Below are 23,527 nucleotides of genomic sequence, written 5' to 3' on the forward strand. Positions count from 1 at the left end.
AGTACTGCGCCTCTCAATCTTGACCTCTGGTACCGCCTGCTATTCCAGTCCTAGTCCCTACGCAGCTCTGCTGGGCACCGCAACCCTGACCTTTTCTCCATTTTATTCCCACTCTCTCTTCCCTGTCTCAGACATTCACTCTTGATTTTCTACCTGCAGTCATAGCTACATCTCCACGTTCGCACTACCCACAGGGAGCAAGTGCTCTGTTCTAACCACAAATGGTAGGTGGTCGCATTTCCAGTACAAACTTACCTCGCTCACCTTAACTAGCTTGTTAGAACGTCTGCTATGTATTCTATTGCGGTAGACAAGTGTAAGACAAACCAAGAGAAAAGAGCTGATCATGCTTATGAATTATTAAAGGAGAAAAGCACAATTAAGGCTACAAAATAGCTCTTTAGAAATTTCACTCCTCTAGCGATTTCTGCTGAGTTATTGGAATGCAAGTATGACCTGGGAGCAGTGTGCATCCAAAGGGCACTTGGCCCCGTGTTGTGCGTGCATTTGTGAATGGACATTCTGCACCTAGGATACTTGGGCAAGTGTTCTGTATGCATAGGTGAATGGATTTTCAATATCCAGGATCACCAGAGCCAGGACAGTGTATGTGCATATTCTGAGGTTAATTCCATCGGTAGTCATGGATTGTTGCTACACTTCATGCCAACCAGTGATGCAGGCAGAGAATGCATTGTTTGGTTGGGATGTTCAAATGATAAAGCAAATCTGTGCCTGGAATTTACCTTGGGTGGAAATGGATTCCCCAGGCTTTTGGGTTCTAGCTAACTAGGTTATTTGTACCATTACTTATTATTTATATAATACAGTAGCACTTAACCCCCCAAACTGAGATCAGGGCCCCGTTGTGCTAGGAACTGTACAAAACATGCAATAAAAGAGAGCCTCCGCCCCACAGAGCTTGCAGGGTAAATAAACAAGACAGATAAGGCCTGGGAGAATAGAATTATCATAGGTTTCAGAGGGGTAGCCGTGTTAGTCTGTTTCAGCAAAAACAACGAGGAGTCCGTGTGGCACCTTAGAGACTAACACATTTATTTGGGCATAATGCACCTGGGCATAATTATCATAATGCACTGGGCATTTGGGCATAATTATCATAATGCACCTCGTTCCTGACTTGCAGCACTCCCTGCTATTCCGGTCCTAGTTCCGTCATTTTACAAATGACAAACTGCATCAGTGACTAGCCAAAGGTCACTCAGAGACTCTGTGGACTATCCTCAGTCTCTAAGCTCTTATACTGGTGTCCATCATGAAAGTAATTGCTGGATCTGAGGAGGAAAGATGCAGTTGTCCGAAGCCATGTCTTGATTCCGGTAAAGCTTGCAGGTCTAACTGACTACTTGCTCCTAAAGAATAAAACTTTGTAAGAATAGCTCAGAGCATAATAACCTTGCTAAGGAAATCAATATTCTTTTGTGAGTGATAAGGTAATTGTTTTACTTTTCTTGTAATTCAGTCATTGTTAAAATGTTTTCTCTTTGTTATGGTTTAGTAATTACTTTTGAAAGGCTGGCTCCTTATCTTTTCCCCTTTTGTTTTGTCTGTAAATATTTAGCCCACAGTTTTGCTAGGCTTGTAAATAAATCCATCTACCTTTGTTGTTCACGGTTGGTTTTTTTACCCTTAAGCTTCCAAGCAGTAACTGGGAAAGGGAGAGAATGCTAAGTTAGGACTGGTCTGGTTGAGAAATGAATGAAACGGTCATGAAAATGTTCGTAAGTATCTCATCCCAGTTTTTTTCAGTGGCATCTCAACAAAAGATTTAGTCAGTTTTAAAATTCCAAATTTTTCAACTGGCTTTAGGCTAAGGTATGTCTGCGCTGCAGCTGGGGCTGTGATTTGCAACTCCTGTAGCTTTAACCTAGCCAAGCCAGCTTGCTAAAAATAGCCCTGAGTACACAGGGGCACAGGCTTCAGTACAGGCTGCACAAGCAAGTACGTACCCACGGAGGGGAAGGCAGAACGGTGCAGCTCATGCTGAAGCCTGCACCAGATGTCCTTGCTGCATAAGTGTATGCAAGATTAGGGTCCTCATTTGTATTAAACCCTCAAAGAAGGATCCAATTGATCCTCCGAGTTAATGGCATCACTGGATGCCATGACACATGTGAAGTGATCATTTGCATTGCAGTAGTCAGCTGCTGGAACATATGGAGATGGTTACAGAAGTCTTTATGCATCCAGATCTGGGTCAGGTGATTTTTAGTTTCTGAATTTGTATCTTTCTTTTGTGTGTGTGCTGGTGAAAAGGCCTGGATTGACAGGTCTGGTGACTAAAGGGCCCTCTTTCTACACATGAAAGGCACAGCATGAGCAATGGCAGTGGAAAACTCCGGGCCTGAATTTTGCAAATGGTCTCTCTTGTTATCATGGACCAAACCAAAAACCTAGAGCCAAAGGCATTCAGGTAGTGTGGTGATGACAGCCAAGAATCTAGAGAGAGTGAGAATATATCTGGGGGAGAGAGAGAGAAAATCCTAGATCCAAATATCAGCCCATTTCTAATTGTTAGCATCTTTTTATTTTATTCCAGTTAATTTTTTCAGGCTGGTCTATACGTATCCCTGCTGGCAGGGAAAGGACTCAGCTTCACGTGTCCATCAAGCCAGAGCAGCACAAAATGATTGCTTTATAATGAAGGTGTTTATAAAGGCAATTACGTTCCATTTATCGCAAATGAGTTATAAGTCCCACCATGCTGTCCCCGGCTCCTCTCGCGTAATTAACACATTGTCTTCATCTGGCAACGTGGGGGCTGCAGTAGAAGACCCAATTAGTGATGCTAATAAAGTTTATGGCACGTTGCATCACTACAAAGGTGGCTTTAGCCACTGACAGATGAAAGGAAAGGAAGGTGTGTGGAATACCAAGAGCACCTCATTAAGTGCTGCAGCTCATGTTAGCAGCAGCCACATCAAAAAGCCCAGGGGAGATTCCAGGGACATCTTGCTGCCATGTGGGCTACTCCCCAAGTTCAGCAGCCTGCCCCTCCATCCAGGTGCAGCAGAGCCCCCTAGAGCAAGAGTTTCTCATTGTGTTCTCTGTGATTTCACTCTTACCAAGATTTGTAGCAGCAATTTACAGGCAACTGTGTTAAGGGGCAATGCCCAGGTGGTGATGTAAATAGAGGAAGGCAAAGTGGGTGGCAGGAGAGAGACAAGAATAATAAGAGGGAGATAGGAAGGAGCTGCACAGGGGTTTTGCACATACTCTTTCCAGCTGCCGGTTACAATTTGGAATGCACACTTTATTCCTGGCGTGGTCTCTAGTGCACGCTTTATCCCTGGCACACCTGGCATGGTCTCTAGTGCACTTGATCTTTATGAGGCCTAGTCCCTTGTGCTCACTTTATTTGAAGAGCGCCTAGCACAATCCTTTGTGCCCACTTCAGCTGCAGAGAGCGATGCATGCTCTTTGGGTGTCCTTTGCCTACAGTACTCCAGGCACTTCCCGCTCAGCACTCCTGGGCTCTAGCGTTCGAGTCATGGTTTCTGCTGCATGCTCTGTGCTGTGTTGCTTTGATTCACTTGCTGGTTTAATTCCCCGCATTTCTCATATTCCCGGCGCTCGTCTCATTTCAACAAGTTTCTCATTTCCCAGTGTGTGTTTAGTTTCAGCACTGGACCCTGTTCAATATTTACCATCTCGTCCCCACTATTTGCTCTTATTTCCATGTGTTTAACATAGATATTTGTTGCCATCTGTCTCATAAGCGCAGCTGCTCTCTTCGCCGCTGCAGCCCTTCCTCACGACTGCGGTCTCCGCTCACGGCGGCTTGACTCGAGGAAGAGTCAGAGATGTGCCAGATCACTGGTGAATCACTATCAGTGTGCAAGAGGTCATAGTGAATGTGTGACTATGGTACAGGGACAGGAGGCTTAAAGGGCAAGACTGGATGTTGATGAAATTCACTGTCAAGGAAACTATTAGCAATGGTAACAATATAGACTAATGTTACCCACTGTTTCAATGAGTGTGACATATTCCCTTCTAAGGGCTTGTCCACGTGAGAGGATAAGAGCCTACTACTTCCAGCAGACATTGGAACTATTCCTTCAGCGCAAGTGGTAGAGGCCTACTCCCAAGTCCCCAGGTTCAGCTTCTGCTGTTGATCCATGGTGGCGTTGTTCCAAAAGTTTCATTGCTGTGTTTGTTTTTCCCTGTGACTGAGGGAGGTTCCTCGATGGAATGTAATTTATTAAAGGGGGTCAAGGGAACAGTAGTTTGCTGAATTCATTGATTTATAGATTCCAAGGTCAGAAGGGACCATTGTGGCCATCTAGACTGACCTGTGTAACACAGGCCACAGAACTTCCCCAAATAATTCTTAGAGCAGATCTTTTAGAAAAACATCCAATCTTGATTTTAAAATTGTCAGTGATGGAGAATCCACCAGGCCCTTGGGAAGTTGTTCCCATGGTTTAATTACTCTTTGTTAAAAATGTATGCTTTATTTCCCGTCTGAATTTGTCTAGCCTCAGCTTCTAGGCCTTGGACCTTGTTAGACCTTTGTCTAGATTGAAGAGCCCATTATCAAATATTTGTTCCCCAAATAGGTACTTATAGACACTAATCACGTCACCCTTAACCTTCTCTTTGTTAAGCTAAATAGATTAATCTTCTTGAGTCTTGCTATAAGGCAGGTTTTCTTATCCTTTAATCATTCTCGTGGCTCTTCTCTGAACTCTCTCCAATTTATCAACATCCTTCTTTATCATCCATCCAACTTAGTCCTGCCACAAGTGCAGGGGACTGGACTAGATGACCTCTCAAGGTCCCTTCCAGTTCTATGATTCTTGAATTGTGGACACCAGAACTGGACACATTATTCCAGCAGTGGTCACAACAGTGCCAAAACCAGAGGTGAAATAAGCTGTCTCCTCCCAATCGAGATTCTCTGTTTATCCATCCAACAATACCATTAGCTCTTTTGGCCACAGCATTGTGCTGGGAGCTCATGTTCAGCTGATTATCCACCCCCACCCCCAAATCTGTTTCGTAGTCACTGATTCCCATGATAGAGCCCCCTATCCTGTAAGTATCACCTACATTCTTTGTTCCTAGATGTAAATGTTTCCATTTATCTGTATTAAAATGCATAGTGTTAGCTTGAGCCCAGTTTACCAAGCGATCCAGGTCACTCTGTATCAGTGACCCGTGCTTGTCATCATTTACCACTCCTCCAATGTTTTTTTTAATTATTTTCAAACTTTATCAGTGACGATTTTATGTTTTGTTCCAGGTGATCAATAAAAATGTTCAATAGTGTAGGGCCAAGAACCAATCTCTGTGGATCCGAACAGTGATAACATAACTTTTACTTCTCAAACATCTTTCATCCAGTCTTTACAAACTGATTTTCCCCACATTCCCTTGTGTGATGTGTATTATAATTCTCCCTACTTTAAAGATGGGAGAACCGAGGCAGACAGATTCTGTCATATCTACCTATCTGTCATACTCATCACTGTAGCATCTGAGCCCCTGAGCATGTCTTTCAGCTAGTCAGTAGCAGAGCAAGTACCCGCAAGTGCCCCAACTACCCCATTCTTGCCATAACAATAGTAAAAATAGCAGCTGTTCAGACAGGTACAAGAACTTTATAGATAACTGCCATGAAGCACTGAAAATATATGTTTCTGAAGCATTGTACTAACCTTCAGTCTTCACATCCATTGTGTGAGGCAGGTAGTTATTACGGACCCTGTTGTATATGTTGGAAGCAAATTGGCAAAGGACCTTGCTCAAGGCCACACGAGGAAGTCAGAGTTAGAGCCAGGATAAGAACGTGAGGAATCCCTGTCTCTTGGCTGTACGCACTGTAGGAGGGTCACATGGAGAATAACTTCACTGTTTGTCTTCGGGTATATCCATGCTACAGCGGCACAGCTATGGTGCTGCCATAGTGTAGATCAGTGGTTCTCAACCTATTTACCATTGTGGGCTGCATATGCAGCTCTCTGGGTTATCTGGGCCGCATCAACACAATATATAGACTACCTGTATGGCCCTGAAGATGTCACATTGGCCGCAGTTGTGTGCTGATTGGGCTGCAGGTTGAGAACCACTGGTGTAGATGCTTCCTGCATTGATGGAAGGGGATTTTTCGTCGATGTAGTTAATCCATCTCTCTGAGAGGCAGAAGTTAGATCGACAGAAGAATCCTTCCAGTGACCTAGCCGCATCTAGTTTGGGAGTTAGGTCAATCTAACTATGGCGCTCGGGGCAAAAAAAAAAAATTCACAGCCCTGAGTGACATCTAATTTTAAGTATATACCAGGCCTTAGCTCTCTTTCCTTCCCATTATATGCTAAGATTTGGCTTGCATTGCTTGCCTGATTATGATCTCTGAGGTGGAGACTGATACGTCCTTACATGATTTCTAATGTGTTGTGTGTGTGTGTGTGGGGGGGTGCACTTGGAAAATGGAAATCAATATGAAAAGGGGAAAAAAATAAAGATACACTGAGTGAGACAGAAGCTGGAATTAGAATACAGTGGTTTAATGCTCCCAAAAAACAGCCTATTGTTTCTTATCAGATTTCCTCTTGAGCAAGCAATTGTGAAGCCAACCTGTCCGGAGAAATGAGCTGTCATTCCACACAATGAACAAACACCATTGATTTTAACATGTGGGGGGAGAACAAACAACACATAGTGCGGGTTGCTGGAACCTATCACTGGCAAGAGTCATTCAGCAGGAAATAAATGCTCCATTTTGTTAAGTCTTCAGGCGAAAACATTAGCAGGCAGTGGAAAGCCAGTGGGGGTGGGAGAAAGGGGGGCAGATGGCTGAGTCAAGGAGGGATATAGAGCTAGCTGAATTCTGTGTTAAACAGATAGGATCCCATTCAGCAGTCCTTACTCAAAATTGGCTGAAATTCACCCTGGGATTGAGGGGCCAGCCCGAAGCTAAAGTCTCTGAGGGTTTAAGTAGGACTTAACTGGTGCATTGGCCTCTTGCTGGCCTTCTGGATTCTGGTGAATTTCACCTAGGGAACTCCAGGGACTCGGCCCACTAAAGTCAGCGAGAGCAGAGATGGAAGAATCGTGTCTCTGCTATCCTGCGCCCTGGAAGGCCAGATGCTGTGGAGTTTAACCCCAGACAAACCTATAGCAATCTCTCCAATTAAGAGAGAGGTTATTTTTGCCATGAGTCCCTGGTGCTGAGCTGTTAGTTCTCCCATTGCTGGTCATCCCAGAGCTGCCATTCCATCATGCTCTGTTGAAATTGCTGGGGTGGAAAATGAATAAGTGGCATTTGGAATATTTGGCAGCATCCAAAGGCCAATACGCTTGGTCTGAATTTCTGAGCTAGAGTGCAGGAAGGAGTGACAGTGCATGTGCAAGGGGCCTATTGTATACATAGCCGATCTGTCCCTTGATTCAAGATTGAGAGCAAGCCCCCTGGCCCTGGCCCTGCCCCTGGAATGGAATCCTGCTCTGGGCTGGATTCCTCTTCCGGTTACAAGGTTTGGATTTTTTTCCTTATGGGCACAGAGGGTCAATTTTTGGTCTTAGTGGCTGCGGTGAAGCATAGTTCAACAACTATTGAAATGAACCATCCACCCATGCTCTCTACTGATCAGCTCTCCAGGATTCATCCATCAGGGTGGTTAAGGGAAACATTTTTTGAAGAATACATGAGTTGGGCTGGGGAGTTGCAGCATGTGAGCCTTTGATGGCTTGTATGGCAGGAATGTCCTGGGGACTCAAGGGCATTCATTCCTTTACCTTTCCAATGATCCTTCAGGAGAGTAATGCCAAAGCACTGACACTAGTGAAGACCACAGAAGGACCTTGTGGCAAACCACGGGAGATGTTAGATACTACGTTGATGGGTGAAACTTTATCAATCATAGAATATCCGGGTTGGAAGGGTCCTCAGGAGGTTTTTTCATAGATTCTAGGACTGGAAGGGACCTTGAGAGGTCATCGAGTCCAGTCCCCTGCCCTCATGGCAGGACCAAATACTGTCTAGACCATCCCTGATAGACATTTATCTAACCTACTCTTAAATATCTCCAGAGATGGAGATTCCACAACCTCCCTAGGCAATTTATTCCAGTGTTTAACCACCCTGACAGTTAGGAACTTTTTCCTAATGTCCAACCTAAACCTCCCTTGCTGCAGTTTAAGCCCACTGCTTCTTGTTCTGTCCTTAGAGACTAAGGACAACAAGTTTTCTCCCTCCTCCTTATGACACCCTTTTAGATACCTGAAAACTGCTATCATGTCCCCTCTCAGTCTTCTCTTTTCCAAACTAAACAAACCCAATTCTTTCAGCCTTCCTTCATAGGTCATGTTCTCTAGACCTTTAATCATTCTTGTTGCTCTTCTCTGGACCCTCTCCAATTTCTCCACATCTTTCTTGAAATGCGGTGCCCAGAACTGGACACAATACTCCAGTTGAGGCCTAAACAGCGCAGAGTAGAGCGGAAGAATGACTTCTCATGTCTTGCTCACAACACACCTGTTAATACATCCCAGAATCATGTTTGCTTTTTTTGCAACAGCATCACACTGTTGACTCATATTTAGCTTGTGGTCCACTATAACCCCTAGATCCCTTTCTGCCGTACTCCTTCCTAGACAGTCTCTTCCCATTCTGTATGTGTGAAACTGATTGTTCCTTCCTAAGTGGAGCACTTTGCATTTGTCTTTGTTAAACTTCATCCTGTTTAACTCAGACCATTTCTCCAATTTGTCCAGATCATTTTGAATTATGACCCTGTCCTCCAAAGTAGTTGCAATCCCTCCCAGTTTGGTATCATCTGCAAACTTAATAAGCGTACTTTCTATGCCAATATCTAAGTCGTTAATGAAGATATTGAACAGAGCCGGTCCCAAAACAGACCCCTGCGGAACCCCACTTGTTATGCCTTTCCAGCAGGATTGGGAACCATTAACAACTCTCTGAGTATGGTTATCCAGCCAGTTATGCACCCACCTTATAGTAGCCCCATCTAAATTGTATTTGCCTAGTTTATCGATAAGAATATCATGCGAGACCGTATCAAATGCCTTACTAAAGTCTAGGTATACCACATCCACAGCTTCTCCCTTATCCACAAGACTTGTTATCCTATCAAAGAAAGCTATCAGATTGGTTCGACATGATTTGTTCTTTACAAATCCATGCTGGCTATTCCCTATCACCTTACCACCTTCCAAGTGTTTGCAGATGATTTCCTTAATTACTTGCTCCATTATCTTCCCTGGCACACAAGTTAAACTAACTGGTCTGTAGTTTCCTGGGTTGTTTTTATTTCCCTTTTTATAGATGGGCACTATATTTGCCCTTTTCCAGTCTTCTGGAATCTCTTCCCGTCTCCCATGATTTTCCAAAGATAATAGCTAGAGGCTCAGATACCTCCTCTATTAGCTCCTTGAGTATTCTAGGATGCATTTCATCAGGCCCTGGTGACTTGCAGGCATCGAACTTTTCTAAGTGATTTTTAACTTGTTCTTTTTTTATTTTATCTGCTAAACCTACCCCCTTCCTATTAGCATTCACTAGGTTAGGCATTCCTTCAGACTTCTCGGTGAAGACCGAAACAAAGAAGTCATTAAGCATCTCTGCCATTTCCAAGTTTCCTGTTACTGTTTCTCCCTCTTCACTGAGCAGTGGGCCTACCCTGTCTTTGGTCTTCCTCTTGCTTCTAATGTATTGATAAAAAGTCTTCTTGTTTCCCTTTATTCCTGTAGCTAGTTTGAGCTCATTTTGTGCCTTTGCCTTTCTAATCTTGCCCCTGCATTCCTGTGTTGTTTGCCTATATTCATCCTTTGTAACATGTCCTAGTTTCCATTTTTTATATGACTCCTTTTTATTTTTTAGATCATGCAAGATCTCGTGGTTAAGCCAAGGTGGTCTTTTGCCACATTTTCCATCTTTCCTACCCAGCGGAATTGCTTGCTTTTGGGCCCTTAATAGTGTCCCTTTGAAAAACTGCCAACTCTCCTCAGTTGTTTTTCCCCTCAGTTTTTATTTCCATGGGACCTTACCTATCAGCTCTCTGAATTTACAAAAATCAGCCTTCCTGAAATCCATTGTCTCTATTTTGCTGTACTCCCTTCTACCCTTCCTTAGAATTTCAAACTCTATGATTTCATGATCACTTTCACCCAAGCTGCCTTCTACTTTCAAATTCTCAATGAGTTCCTCCCTATTTGTTAAAATCAAGTCTAGAACAGCTTCCCCCCTAGTAGCTTTTTCAACCTTCTGAAATAAAAAGTTGTCTGCAATGCAATCCAAGAATTTGTTGGATAGTCTGTGCCCCGCTGTGTTATTTTCCCAACATATATCCGGATAGTTGAAGTCCCCCATCACCACCAAATCTTGGGCTTTGGATGATTTTGTTAGTTGTTTAAAAAAAGCCTCATCTACCTCTTCCACCTGGTTAGGTGGCCTGTAGTAGACTCCTAGCATGACATCACCCTTGTTTACCCCTTTTAGCCTAACCCAGAGACTCTCAACACTTCCGTCTCCTATGTCCATCTCCACCTCAGTCCGAGTGTGTACATTTTTAATATATAAGGCAACACCTCCTCCCTTTTCCCCCGTCTATCCTTCCTGAGCAAGCTGTACCCATCCACACCAACATTCCAATCATGTGTATTATCCCACCAAGTTTCAGTGATGCCAACAACGTCATAGTTGTATTTATTTATTAGCACTTCCAGTTCTTCCTGCTTATTACCCATACTTCTCGCATTTATATATAGCAGGGGTCGGCAACGTTTGACACGCGGCTCGCCAGGGTAAGCACCCTGGCGGGCCGGGCCAGTTTATTTAGCTGCTGACGCGGCAGGTTCGGCCGATCACGGCCCCCACTGCCTGCGGTTCGCCATCCCAGGCCAATGGGGGCAGTGGGAAGCCGCGGCCAGCACATCCCTCGACCGCGCCTCTTCCCGCTGCCCCTACTGGCCCAGGACAGCGAACCGCGGCCAGTGGGGGCCGCGATGGGCTGAACCTGCCGCGTCAGCAGGTAAATAAACTGGCCCGGCCCGCCAGGGTGCTTACCCTGGCGAGCCGCGTGCCAAACGTTGCCGGCCCCTGGTATATAGGCATCTAAGATACTGGTTTGATCTTGCCTCCCAGTTTTGCCCTGACCCTCCTTTCTCTCTGCCATTATAGCCCACGCTCCCTCTTGTTTCCAACCCATCTCCCAGGTCTCCATGTTCCCCACTTACCTGTGGGCTTTGCTCACCTGTCCCCGTCGAACCTAGTTTAAAGCCCTCCTCACTAGGTTAGCCAGTCTGTGTCCAAATAGGGTCTTTCCCCTCCTCGAAAGGTGAACGCCATCTCTGCCTAGCAGTCCTTCCTCGAATAGCATCCCGTGGTCGAGGAAGCCAAAGCCCTCCTGGCGACACCATCTTCGCAGCCAGGCATTCACCTCCATGAGGTCATCTAGTCAAACCCCCTGCTCAAAGCAGGACCAATCCCCAACTAAATCATCCCAGCCAGGGATTTGTCAAGCCTGATCTTAAAAACCCCTAAGGAAGGAGATTCCACCACCTCCCTAGGTAACCCATTCCAGTGCTTCACCACCCTCCTAGTGAAAAAGTTTTTCCTAATAGCCAACCTAAACCTCCCCCACTGCAACTTGAGACCATTACTACTTGTTCTGTCATCTGCTACCACTGAGAACAGTCTAGATCCATCCTCTTTGGAACCCCCTTTCAGGTAGTTGAAAGCAGCTATCAAATCCCCCCTCAGTCTTCTCTTCTGCAGATTAAACAATCCCAGTTCCCTCAGCCTCTCCTCATAAGTCATGTGCTCCAGCCCCCTAATCATTTTTGTTGCCCTCCACTGGACTCTTTCCAATTTTTTCACATCCTTCTTGTAGTGTGGGGCCCAAAACTGGACACAGTACTCCAGATGAGGCCTCACCAATGTCGAATAGAGGGGAATGATCACGTCCGTCGATCTGCTGGCAATGCCCCTACTAATACAGCCCAAAATGCCATTAGCCTTCTTGGGAACAAGGGCACACTGTTGACTCATATCCAGCTTCTCGTCCGCTGTAACCCCTAGGTCCTTTTCTGCAGAACTGCTGCCTAGCCACTCGGTCCCTAGTCTGTAGTGGTGCATGGGATTCTTCCGTCCTAAGTGCAGGACTCTGCACTTGTCCTTGTTGAACCTCATCAGATTTCTTTTGGCCCAATCCTCCAATTTGTCTAGGTCCCTCTGTATCCTATCCCTACCCTCCAACGTATCTTCCACTCCTCCCAGTTTAATGTCATCTGCAAACTAGACCCTGCCTTTGCAGCTGTACCTCCCATCTCGCTCTGGGTGAATCCCTTGAGTGACTTGCGTAGGGTGGGGATGGAGTCAAGACTCAGTCACACATACACACAGACTGCTGAGAGCTTGTCCCAGGATAACTGTGGGATGCAGCAGCCTAGGAATGAACAAGCATAGGAAAGAGCTTTTCTTCGCTCTGTGGACCGATACAGTGGGTGCAGAAGGACAGAGCGAGAACTGTGCTGTGTTTGGAGGGGGGCAGAGAGAGGAGCCTTTTCTAAGTGATAATCAACAGCTTCCTCCAGCTTTCTCTGAGATTCTCGCCCCCTTCCCCCCAGCAAAGGATTGGGGCCACATAGGTCATGTTTGAAGGGTGCAGTTGAGGAAATTGATCACTTTAAGTTGCAGCATTTGTCTTTCCTTCCGCCGCCAGGATCCCATTCTCCACCCTTGTAATTTCCATGGTCTCCTCTTAATGGCCGCGACACAGAGGAAACGCTTAAACCTTAATGGAAGCTATACATCTTCAGCCAGGGACAGCCCGGCCCTGGGCAGCACGCCCTTTACCACAGCTCGAGGTAGGCTCTTATGCATGTGGCGACACGAGCTCAGACGAGTCCTGAAAGGGTCGTGATGGAGTCCCAACTGCAAGGTTTAGTTTGTGACGATTGATAGCCTTGGGAAAGGTCTTTGGACCGCAGGCAGCAGAGCTGCTCCCAGCGCTGTGCTTCTAACATAACATAACTTCTCCATCTAGGTCCATTTGAGGCCTGATTTGTTTTGGGGGAGGGGTGGAGGGAAAAGGGGTCCGTCAGAGGATAATCCCTTACCCGTTAGAGCAGCTTAGTGCCAGGCAGTTCCCCGTCAAGGGAGCAGCAGACATAAGCCAGAGACAAACCTTTTACTATTCATCAGAGAGTCAAATCCGTGTTGATCAGAGAGAGGGGAGGTTGTCAAGTAGCAAGCAGTCTCCTGAGGCACAAAAACATGTGCATGTCGTCGTCTGCTGCACTCCTCTTTGTTGCTGCTGCTGCACTCCTCTTTGTTGCTGCTTGCTTCCCTCGCCACCTCACACTGTGTTAGCCTTCTGTGCGAACACAAGCCTAAACCAATTATTTAATCTGGCAGCTCAAAGTTTTGCAAAGATTCTCCTTCCCCCTCTCTGCCCTCTGCTGTGACCCTCTGCCTTTCTGTTTTCCACACCCTGGGCATCTGTCTTTCACCTGCATTGCTATAGCAACAGTAAGCAGGGTGCTGATGGGGTAGGTCTGCAGAGTAACCATGTCTACTCAGGGTTTTTTAGGACACGTTTTTAGCATTTTGCATCCAAAGTCGGTAGTGCTGTAAGTTCAAGAAGCAGCCGTCGTACCTCTGGAACAGTATCACCACCCAGAGGGTTATTCAGCAAATAAAACACCCTGTAGCTACAGAGAACATGTTCCTGCAGATTGCTTGGCAATTACAAACACAATAGACTGGCACTTAGTAGACCCAAATGTATTGACCATAATAATCCTTCACGTTTATATACTGCCTTTCCTCCCGAAGGACCCCAAAGTCTTTTACTGGCTGTATATACAGGGATCACTTCACCCACCACTGAAATGCAGCCAGCTCCTGCTGGAATGGAACACAGCAGCTGTTTAATATGAGCTCCTGCCAACGCTACTCTGCTGGTTAGGACAGGAAGTGAATCTTGTATCCAGATCCAAAGCCACAGGGGAAGTGGTGGAAGGGAGAAAATATTCCACATTAGAATTTGGACACAACTCAGAAGATCTGGTTCAATTCTTGGTTCTGCCCACAGACTTTCTGGGTGATCTTGGGAAAGTCCCCTGGGGAAAATCTGGCACTTAGTGTCTCTGTGTCAGTTCCCCATCTGGAAAGTGTGGATTATCGCATGTTCCTCCCTTCATCTGGTTAGACTGTGAACTCTTTGGGACAAAGATTGTGTCTTTAATCTCTCTAAGTACAACACACAGTTCAATAGGACCCTTATCTCGGGTTCGCTAGGTGCTAGAGAAATACAAATGTGTTCCTATTATTACTCATAATCCTTGCCAACGTTGCTACAAGATCTTGAATGAGCACAATGCCATTCCCCAGTACTGAGTGGTGGCACCACCAGTTCAGAGCAAAAAATGTCAGCTTCACCAGCACGATTTTCTGCAGCACCTGGGTTTTCATTGCAAGGTGTCCTTGGGTCTTCCAAGTATGAGCTAGGTGCATCCCTGAATGGCCCATGAGATCTGAAGAGATCACAACCCAAGATGGAGTGGCTTGAAGGCCACATTAATTAATGGACCCAGAAACAGCCAGGTGATTTGCTTTGTAACTAATAATACTCAGTGTACAGGTGATTTTAACTTACGTTGCTGGTATATGATAAATATCTTCTGTCTTTCATCGTCCTTGCCCCCTAAAAGTGCTTTGAGAAACAGTGCGGAAAGATACATTCTCCCCATCAAGCCATTTAATCTCGTCCATCCACAGCTGCTCATAAAGAAGAGCTTAGGATATGCCATCACTTCCTTTGTGTGTTCATTGCTCATCCGTTAGCTATGTCCAAAAGGCAGTAGTGAACATTTAATATCACATTCTCATCCCCACCCATCCCACTCCACAACCTCCAGCTTATCCAAACATGTCTGCTAACATCTCGCTGGTGAGTGAAGGCCCTAGACTGTGTCATGTCTCTTGTCATCAAAGACTTGGTTCAAATCTCAGTAGGCCACTGGCAACCCGGATTGATCAACGCTTAATATGATTAGACAGGTTATACAATACCAAGCTGGCAGTATTACCATTAACACATTCACATCCCCAGTGAGTGCTGCAATTCAGCTAGACAGCTAATGAGCCTCAAGCTAGCATTCTCTGATTTAATTGTCTCAATATTAATTTGAATATCTATTAGCATTAATATTCTCATCCTCTACACGCTGTGGTCAAGACACTTTCCCTTGCCTTTTGTGTTCCCTGGTGTTGATTCTGAAGTACTCTGAGCCTTTAATAGGATGTCCAGCACAAGCCATAGGGCAGTGTAATGGGTGTTTACCCCAGACCATCTCTGAAGGGGTTAAGGTGACTACAGTGGGCCAATTTAACCTTACAATATGTATATGGGGGAGGGAGGGGAGTCAGGCTTGATTGATAAGGCAAACTGATGATGAAGCCCAATTGGACAGGGCAGGCTGAGTTTGTATAAAACAAGGAAGTTGAGAGCAGAAAAGGGGTGGGCCAGGCTGCAGGCTGGCTGTGTAGGCTGGGAGAGGCTGAGAGCTGCCGCTTGGAACTCTGGGCTGCCAGCTGGCTGGCTGAAGAGAGCTGGAAGTAGAGGCTGAGAGGGAAAGGCTGGAAGTTGGAAAATGAGGATATGGGCAAGGACCAAGTGCTGGTTGTTAAGCAGCTAATTAGCAGAGAAGGAGGGGAGAACACAAAGCAACCAGAGCTGTCCAAGTAACATTTAAATGTGCAATGCTACCTGATAGGGTTAATATAGGATATCAACTCTTCTGGGTTAAAACCTATATCCCGGCCCCTCGTAGATGTTAAAAATGTCAGAGGTTTGGGCACGTGGCTGCTGTCTGCCAGGGGGAAAACGAGGTTTGGTAAATGTGGAGGAGAACACTCGTCTGAGAACTGCATGGAAGGAACAGAACTGAGATGCAGCAATTGTGCGGAGAAGCACAGCGCAGCATACAAAGAGTGTGTGGCAGCGGAACACACTCGAGAGTTATAGAAAATTAAAACTATCCATAAAATATCCTATGCAGAAGCTCCCAAAAGATATTCACAGCAGAATGTGGAGGAGGAGGAAAAGAGCCGCTAGTACAACAACACACAGTTCAGAGCAGGAAAGATAATATAAGGGGACTAGATGAAGATACACTGCTAGTAGGCAAAGATAAATGTATATCATTTCTGCTATAAGTGATTAATTGTACTTTACAGATAAGGAAGAAAACTGAAGGAACAAAAACTGTAACAAAAGTGGCAGAAAAGTATTTGCTTATAGGCAATCTTTTGACAGACCGCACTCATGTAATTTTAAATGAACGTAATAATGCAGTTTAATCAACATGGTTCTAATGGTTTTTTGCCGGCACGCACATAGTTGAATAACACATGGTCAGGAATTAAAGAGAACTGTTTTTGAAATAGAAAACAAACCTGATGTGATATGTGTACAAGAAACAGGGTTAGTGAGAAAACTTACGTTTAGACTTCCAGGATATGATGTAGTCAGAAGTGACAGAGAAATAACAGGAGGAGGGGGAAGGGTCTGTATATTTATAAAAGAAGGTCTTCGTTATGTTGCCATATAGAACTTAAGTTCTGAGTACACTAGTGTTGTGATTCCTCTGCAGAGTAATAGTACCTTTATACAAATCTATAATGTTTACAACCTATGTAAAAAAAGAGATAATTTAGTTTTGGAAGAGTTAGTTAAGGGTGTCAAAGGCTCATATTATTTGTGGAGACTTTAATAGCCATAATGAATTATGGGGAAGCAGAAAAAATGGATTATAATGACAAATGCCTGGAACAGTTCATTGACATGCACAACTTGGTATTGCTCAGTTATGGAGCACCTACTACGCTTAATTTGGCGGACGGAACCTTTTCATGTTTAGATCAGGGAATTGCTGCAAGTAAATGCAGCTGGGAAATCTATAAAGAAGATGGAATGGGAAGTGATCACTTCCCTATGCTAATTACATATCCAGGCCAAGGTAATGTTGAAAGTACTGAAGGAATTCCTACCTTGAGCCTTAGAAAAACAAACTGGGGACTCTTTAAGAGTAAGTGTGCAGTATACGTACCAATTGTATAAGTGATAATCTAGAGGAATTTCATGATAATGTAGCAAAGGGATTTGTAGCAGCAGCGAACCTAGCTGTATGTGAGACACTGAATTTCCACAAACTCAGAAATCCAGTTCCCTGGTGGAATGAAGATTGTAAAGCAGCAATTAAAGAAAGAAATAAGGCATACAAACAAGCAAAAAGTACGAGTAGGACTTCGTGAGCTATAAAAGATGTAAAGCATTGCCACATAGAATTTTTAAAAAGACACAGAGTTGGAAAAAGTATTGTGGGAACAGGAACAAAGATTCCAAGGTTTCAGAGAGAGCGATAAACAAGTTAAAAGAATGAATGGGATATGGGGTAAAATCAAATTTATACCGGATCTTATAATAAGTTATAAAGTTGAAAGTTCTAACTGAGGAAAAATAGACATTTTAGCAAAAGAGTTCCAAAAAGTTGGTAGTGATACAAATCAAAGTAGAGAGTTTTATGAACAAAAAGGAATGTTTGCTGAAGCTCTTCCATGGCCGGGTAGGACGTACCATATAAAGAGGACGTACCGACTGAAAATTTCAGCATACAGAATCTCAAAAAAGCTATAGACAAAAGTAAAAATACAGCCCTAGGTAAAGATAGTGTATGTAATGCAATGCTTAAGCACCTACCAGAAAGGAGATTAAGAATTTTATTGGAATTGTATAATAATACATGGGGAGAAGGAATACTACCGGCAGTATGGAAGCAAGCCATGGTTCTACTGATAAGAAAACCTGGCAAGTTACTCACAAGACCTGATGCATATAGACTCATTTTGCCCTCTCATCATTTGTGGGCAAAATCATGGAAAGATTAATAAATGAGAGATTAGTAGCATATGTGGAAAAAATGAAATTATAAACTGTGCACAAAGTGATTTCAGGAAAGGAAGATGCACAGTTGATCATGCTGTAAGCTTAGAAACAGAAATAATAATAATAAAAACAAACCCATGAGGACCTAGGAGTTTTATGATCGCTGTCTTTCTGGACACTGAAAAAGCATCTGACATGCTGTGCAGGGAAGGCTTGCTGAATAAACTAGCCACAACTGGAATGAGAGAGAGAATGTTCTGGTGGATAAGAGACTTGTTAAGTGATAGAACTGTACAAGTCAGAGTTGTGGCAGCTTTCTCGAATATTTATAAACTTACTAATGGCATCCACCGGGGAGTGTTATCAGCCCAACCCTGTTTAACATTATGATTGATGATCTCGCTGCGAGTATACAGACAGAAATAGGTATTATTCTATTTGCGGACGACTATGTTATATGGGCCAAACATAGAAGATGTAAGATAACTGTGGAGGGAACCAATGAGGCGCTCAGGGGGATTTCAAAATAGGGAGATATTTGGGGATTTAAGTTCTTGCTTGCTAAAACAAAGGAAATGAGCTTCACCAAAAGGAAGATTGAAGAAGAATGGAACCTATATCTCTGTACAGAGAAAATACAAGTAGTTCAGATTTTTACGTTCTTAGGAGTTACGTTCAATAACAAACTAATGTGGAAGGATCATATAGATAATATCAAGACTAAATGTAAAGAGAGTATGAATCTGCTTAAAAGTATTGCTGGGAACAGTTGTGGTGCAGATAAGAACACGTTGATGCTGTATACGGCATTCAGAAGACCTGTTACAGATTATGGATGCCAGGCCTTTAATTCAGCTTCTAAATCAACACTAAAAAATTAGAGCTGTTCCAAGCCCAAACTCTGCGAATCACATGTGTGAGTATTTCGACTCTGGCGTGTGTGTGTGTGTGGCAGGAGAAAGGCCTATAAATTTAAGGATGAAATTGTTAGCTTTAACCTTTTGGGCTAAGGTTAATGGAAATAGTGAAGGTAAAAGAACTAAACAGTTACAGGAGGACTGCTGGGAATTAAGTAGACGAGAAGTAACTGGGCACCACAGACTCCCACATGCTAACAGGGTCAAAAGGTGGGTAAAAGATTTGGGTGAAAAGGAATGTCTGCAAGAAATTAAAATCTTTTATTCATGGGAAATCAAACTACAGCTGGATGGTTGTGTCTCCAGTTGTGGATTTGGAATTCTATGATAAAACAAAGGGAAAAGCAGGACCATCAAATGTGATGACCAGGATTTCTGAGTTTATACATGGCAAAGGAGGTCAGCATTACCAAATCTATACTGGTACCTCTAGAGATGACAATGTGGGTAGAGTGGGAAAGGCCTTTTGTAGCCCTGACTTTGGAATTAAGATATTGATGAGACTATCTAATTTTGTGGCCATTGTAACAGCTGAATTGATAGATGTACTGTTGGCACTGATCTGGATAAGGGATGTACGCCCGACCTAGGAGTGCTATCCTATATATCTCTTTATCGGGTATAATAGCAATTAGAAAGGGAGCCTCAGAAAGCTGGAATGACTTAATCAATAAAATACTGTTCTTAACTATGGAGATAATAGAAATGGGTACACATATAGTAAAAATGTGGATTCCAGTGCATGTTGGCACACCAGGCAGTAAAATGCAAATAAATCAGCAAAAAATGCCTTAAAATGAGGAGGCTGATATAAAGACCCTCTGAATAAACAGGATTTCAAGAGTTTGGTTAAGAGAGAACATAAGAAGGAATAGCAAGAACTATGGACCAAAGAGGGAAAAAAAGGACAAAGATTCTAGAAATATATCCTAAACTTGAGGATAATGGTATACTTAATAGCTATGAGAGAAGAAGTGAAGGAACTATATTTAGAGTGCTAACAGGTCACTGTGATCTGCATGGTCATTTATATTTACTAGACAACCACAGAGACTGGTTGTGCGACACGTGCAAAGTCCAAGAAACAGCTGAGAATCTGCTGGGGCAATGCAGGGAGAATTATACGGAAAGAAAGATTCTTTATGAAGAACCGGTGAAAGAATATAGTCTGAAAGGATTGGTGAGAGTATTGGGAAAGTGGGGTAGCATTTAAAAAGCATGACATCATTTTCTTAAGGATCTAGGACTGGGTGAGAGGATATCGATTTTTGTGCTTATGCGAAAACTGCAGCATGTGGCAATCATAACCCCTCATGCTGAGGCTGCTGTGCCATAGAATGACAAGAAAAGAAAAGGGCTGCAGGGAAAGAGTCCGCAGTCCCTTTCTGGACACAGAGAAGTAGGTAGGAGGAAAAACACAGGGGAGCAAAAGCCGTAGGATCCTGCACCTGATGGAAGGGGTTTACCCAGAGGAGTTCCAGGGAAGAGAGCCTGTGGGAGGCAGAGTTGGAAGAAGCCCAGAGAAATGGCAGCGAGGGGTGAGACTATGTAGATCTTGGCTGCTGATGATATGGTCCCTGGGCTGGAACCCAGAGTAGCAGGCAGGCAAGTGGCACAGACTGGGAATTGGCACGGAGGACTGCCTGGGATGGTGTATGGACAGTTGGCCGGGAGGGACTTCGATACCCTAGAAGGGGAAAACTACATAGTGATGTGGCTGGAGGGCTGAGTCAAGAAGAGCGAGCACTGAGACTCCTAGAAAACAAGAGGGGCTGTGGGGCAAGTGACCAAAGGAAGCAGGCAACAAACTGGGCAGAGCTAATCCCCAGATGCTGCCACAAGGGGGCGCCGCAGCAGTGAGTAGTAAACCACATGAGGAGAAGCCACAGCAAAGGCAGCTGATGCCACAAAGTGGGAGCAGTGAGCTGTGGGACACCTTTGGGAGCAGTGTATTCAATATGCGGCTCCAGTGTATACAGGCTTGGGAGCAGTGCATACTTAACTGTACCTGATTGGGGGCAGTATATACTCGTAGAGAGATCCCTTTAACTTTCAGCTCCCCGGTGACTATGATGCTTTGCCTGATGGATCCTATGCCAAGGATTGTAGTATGGCATCTGACTGTGACTGAGAGCAATGAACCCAGCAGCAAGTGGAGTTACTCCCCTCCCCGTATCAAGGACGTAGAGCGGCACCTGGGCTATATATTGCCTCTGTGGTTGACATGGAGAGATCATTTGATGTTTGGTTTTATTCTTAAAGATTTGGGGTGAATTTTAGTGAGCAAAACAAAAGGGAGGAGTGGAAGAAAGGCACAATTTGTAGCTGGTCTCGGGGAAGTAGTGTGAACCAGCAGACTGAGCACTGCACTGCACTAAGAATCAGGAGACCTGGCTTCTATTCCTGCCCTGGCCCACTGAATGAAGTTGGGCAAGTCCTTTCCCCTCTCTGTGCCTCAGTTTCCCCCTCTATAAAATAAGGATAATGATACTGATCTCCTTTGTAAAGAGCTTTGAGATCTACTGATGTAAAGTGCTATAGGAGAGCTAGGGATTATCCTCAGTATGCAAGCTGCAAAAGGAAGCAGATGTTTCTGTGGGTCTATTTCTTTTGAAGCAAAGTTACTCAGTGGAGGGGGGAGGGATAGCTCAGTGGTTTGAGCATTAGCCTGCTAAACCCAGGGTTGTGAGTTCAATCTTTGAGGGGGCCATTTAGGGATCCGGGGGGGAGGGGATATCTGTCAGGGACAGTACTTGGTCCTGCTAGTGAAAGCAGGGGACTGGACTCCATGACCTCTCAAGGTCCCTTCCAGTTCTATGAGATAGGAATATCGCCATCCTTTTGTTAAGTAAAAATTAGTGCTGTGGAAAAGTTTCTTCATGAATCTCGTGTCCTTTTCATCCAGAGATTTCAATGCGCTTTACAAAGGAGGAGAAGCATCATTTATCCTCATTTTACCGACAGGGAAACTAAAATGGGTTAAATTCTCCAGGTTGCAAGTACAGATCAGAGCAGAAACATGGTATAAGCTCAAGGAGTTTAAGATACTACCGTGTTGAGCACCATATAAGAACATATATAAATAGAAGGATGATGGGAATGCATGATTGATCGATCGATAGATAGGTATGTATGGCAATACACCGATGGATGGGTGATGGGTATGTATGGCTCTAGAAAGACAGTTTATGAATCTTTAATCCAACCTGGGCCAAATTTGGACCAAATCCCTTTTAATTTCTAGTTTCAATTGCGCAAAATTCAGTGGTTTCAACCTCTAACACTAGTCAAAATGTGATGTTCTGGGCTGAGTTTTCTTTCTGGAGTTCAAGTCCAGTGGAGCGCAAAACTCAGAAGAATGAAAACAAAGGAAATATTCATATTAAACTTCTGCAAACCAAACTGCTGAGTTTTGTGCAGCTCTAATAAAAACGTAAAGGAGCTCAGTTACCAGAGTGACGCCTGCAGTATGAAAACTAGAATAGAATACACTGTCTAATTCTTTACAATTTTCTTACTGAAGGCATTACCAGAAACTTTCAACCCATTCCCTGTTTGGGATTCTTTTGGGGCTAAGCGGAAGCTCAGCAGAGACCACTTCAAATATCTATCCTTCATGTCCATCATCATGCACTGAAAGGGAGTAGCTGAGAAGTTGCAATCTGGCATTATTCTCCTATTATTGACTGTCACTAGCAAGATCATGAGCAAATGGCATGAACTGCCATCCATTAGCAATTTCAATAGTGCTGCAATTTATCCCTGTCATTTAGGGCTCGTGCTATTATTTAGCCTATCTCAAAAATCTTATTACATTTTTTATTCATAGGGAGGTTAAATTTATATATTGAAGATCAATAAAAACCTCCATCATGGCTACATTATTAATAAGGAATACATTATATGTAGACAGACAGCCCACTCTATTGGATTTACTTAGTGGATATGCTTTTTTGGGCAATTCTGAAAATTTACTACCTATTCAGTCTTTCCTCCTTTCCCCGAGTCTCCACAGGCACCCGTCTGAAGCTCATTTTGCACAGCGATTTTAGTAACTTTATTTAGTATCCTAGCTGCGATCATCTGGGAGATATTTGTTAATAGTCCCTAAACTGGAACTCTATGGAACTAAAGGAAGGGCTCAGCGGAAGCCAGCTGTGGAATTCCTTTCCCCTGTTGGTCTGACAGTGCCTGAGTTTGCTGACCTGAGCAAGACATAAAACTTGTCTTTTTCAGGCACACCGATATTACAGGCTCCTTCCTTTCTCCCTCACTTTGTCTGTCTTGTCTGTTTAGACTCTATGCTCTTTGGAGCAGGGACTGTCACGTATTGTGCGTGCGTACAGCACCTCGCACAATAGGGTCCCAATTGTAGTTGGGATGCCTAGGCATCAGAGTCTTATAAATATTAAGAAAGATATGGACTCTGAGTCCCAGAGCAGCCTAGGGCTGAGTGTCCAGAACACACTGTGTTCATAGTCCCCTCTGGGATACAGAAATTCACTCCAGCTGAGCGCTGCTGTCAGATTGCCTGCATGGATTGGAACTCTGCACCAAGCTGTGGTGCATGAGTGCTCAGGGAGAGAGCTGTGGTTCTTTTGCTGTGAAATCCAGTAAGCACTTTGCTGGCACTCCTGATCTTACATGGAAGGTGATCAGATATTACAATGAGGG

Source organism: Emys orbicularis, chromosome 2 (genome assembly GCF_028017835.1).
Source record: "Emys orbicularis isolate rEmyOrb1 chromosome 2, rEmyOrb1.hap1, whole genome shotgun sequence".
Taxonomy (NCBI): domain Eukaryota; kingdom Metazoa; phylum Chordata; order Testudines; family Emydidae; genus Emys; species Emys orbicularis.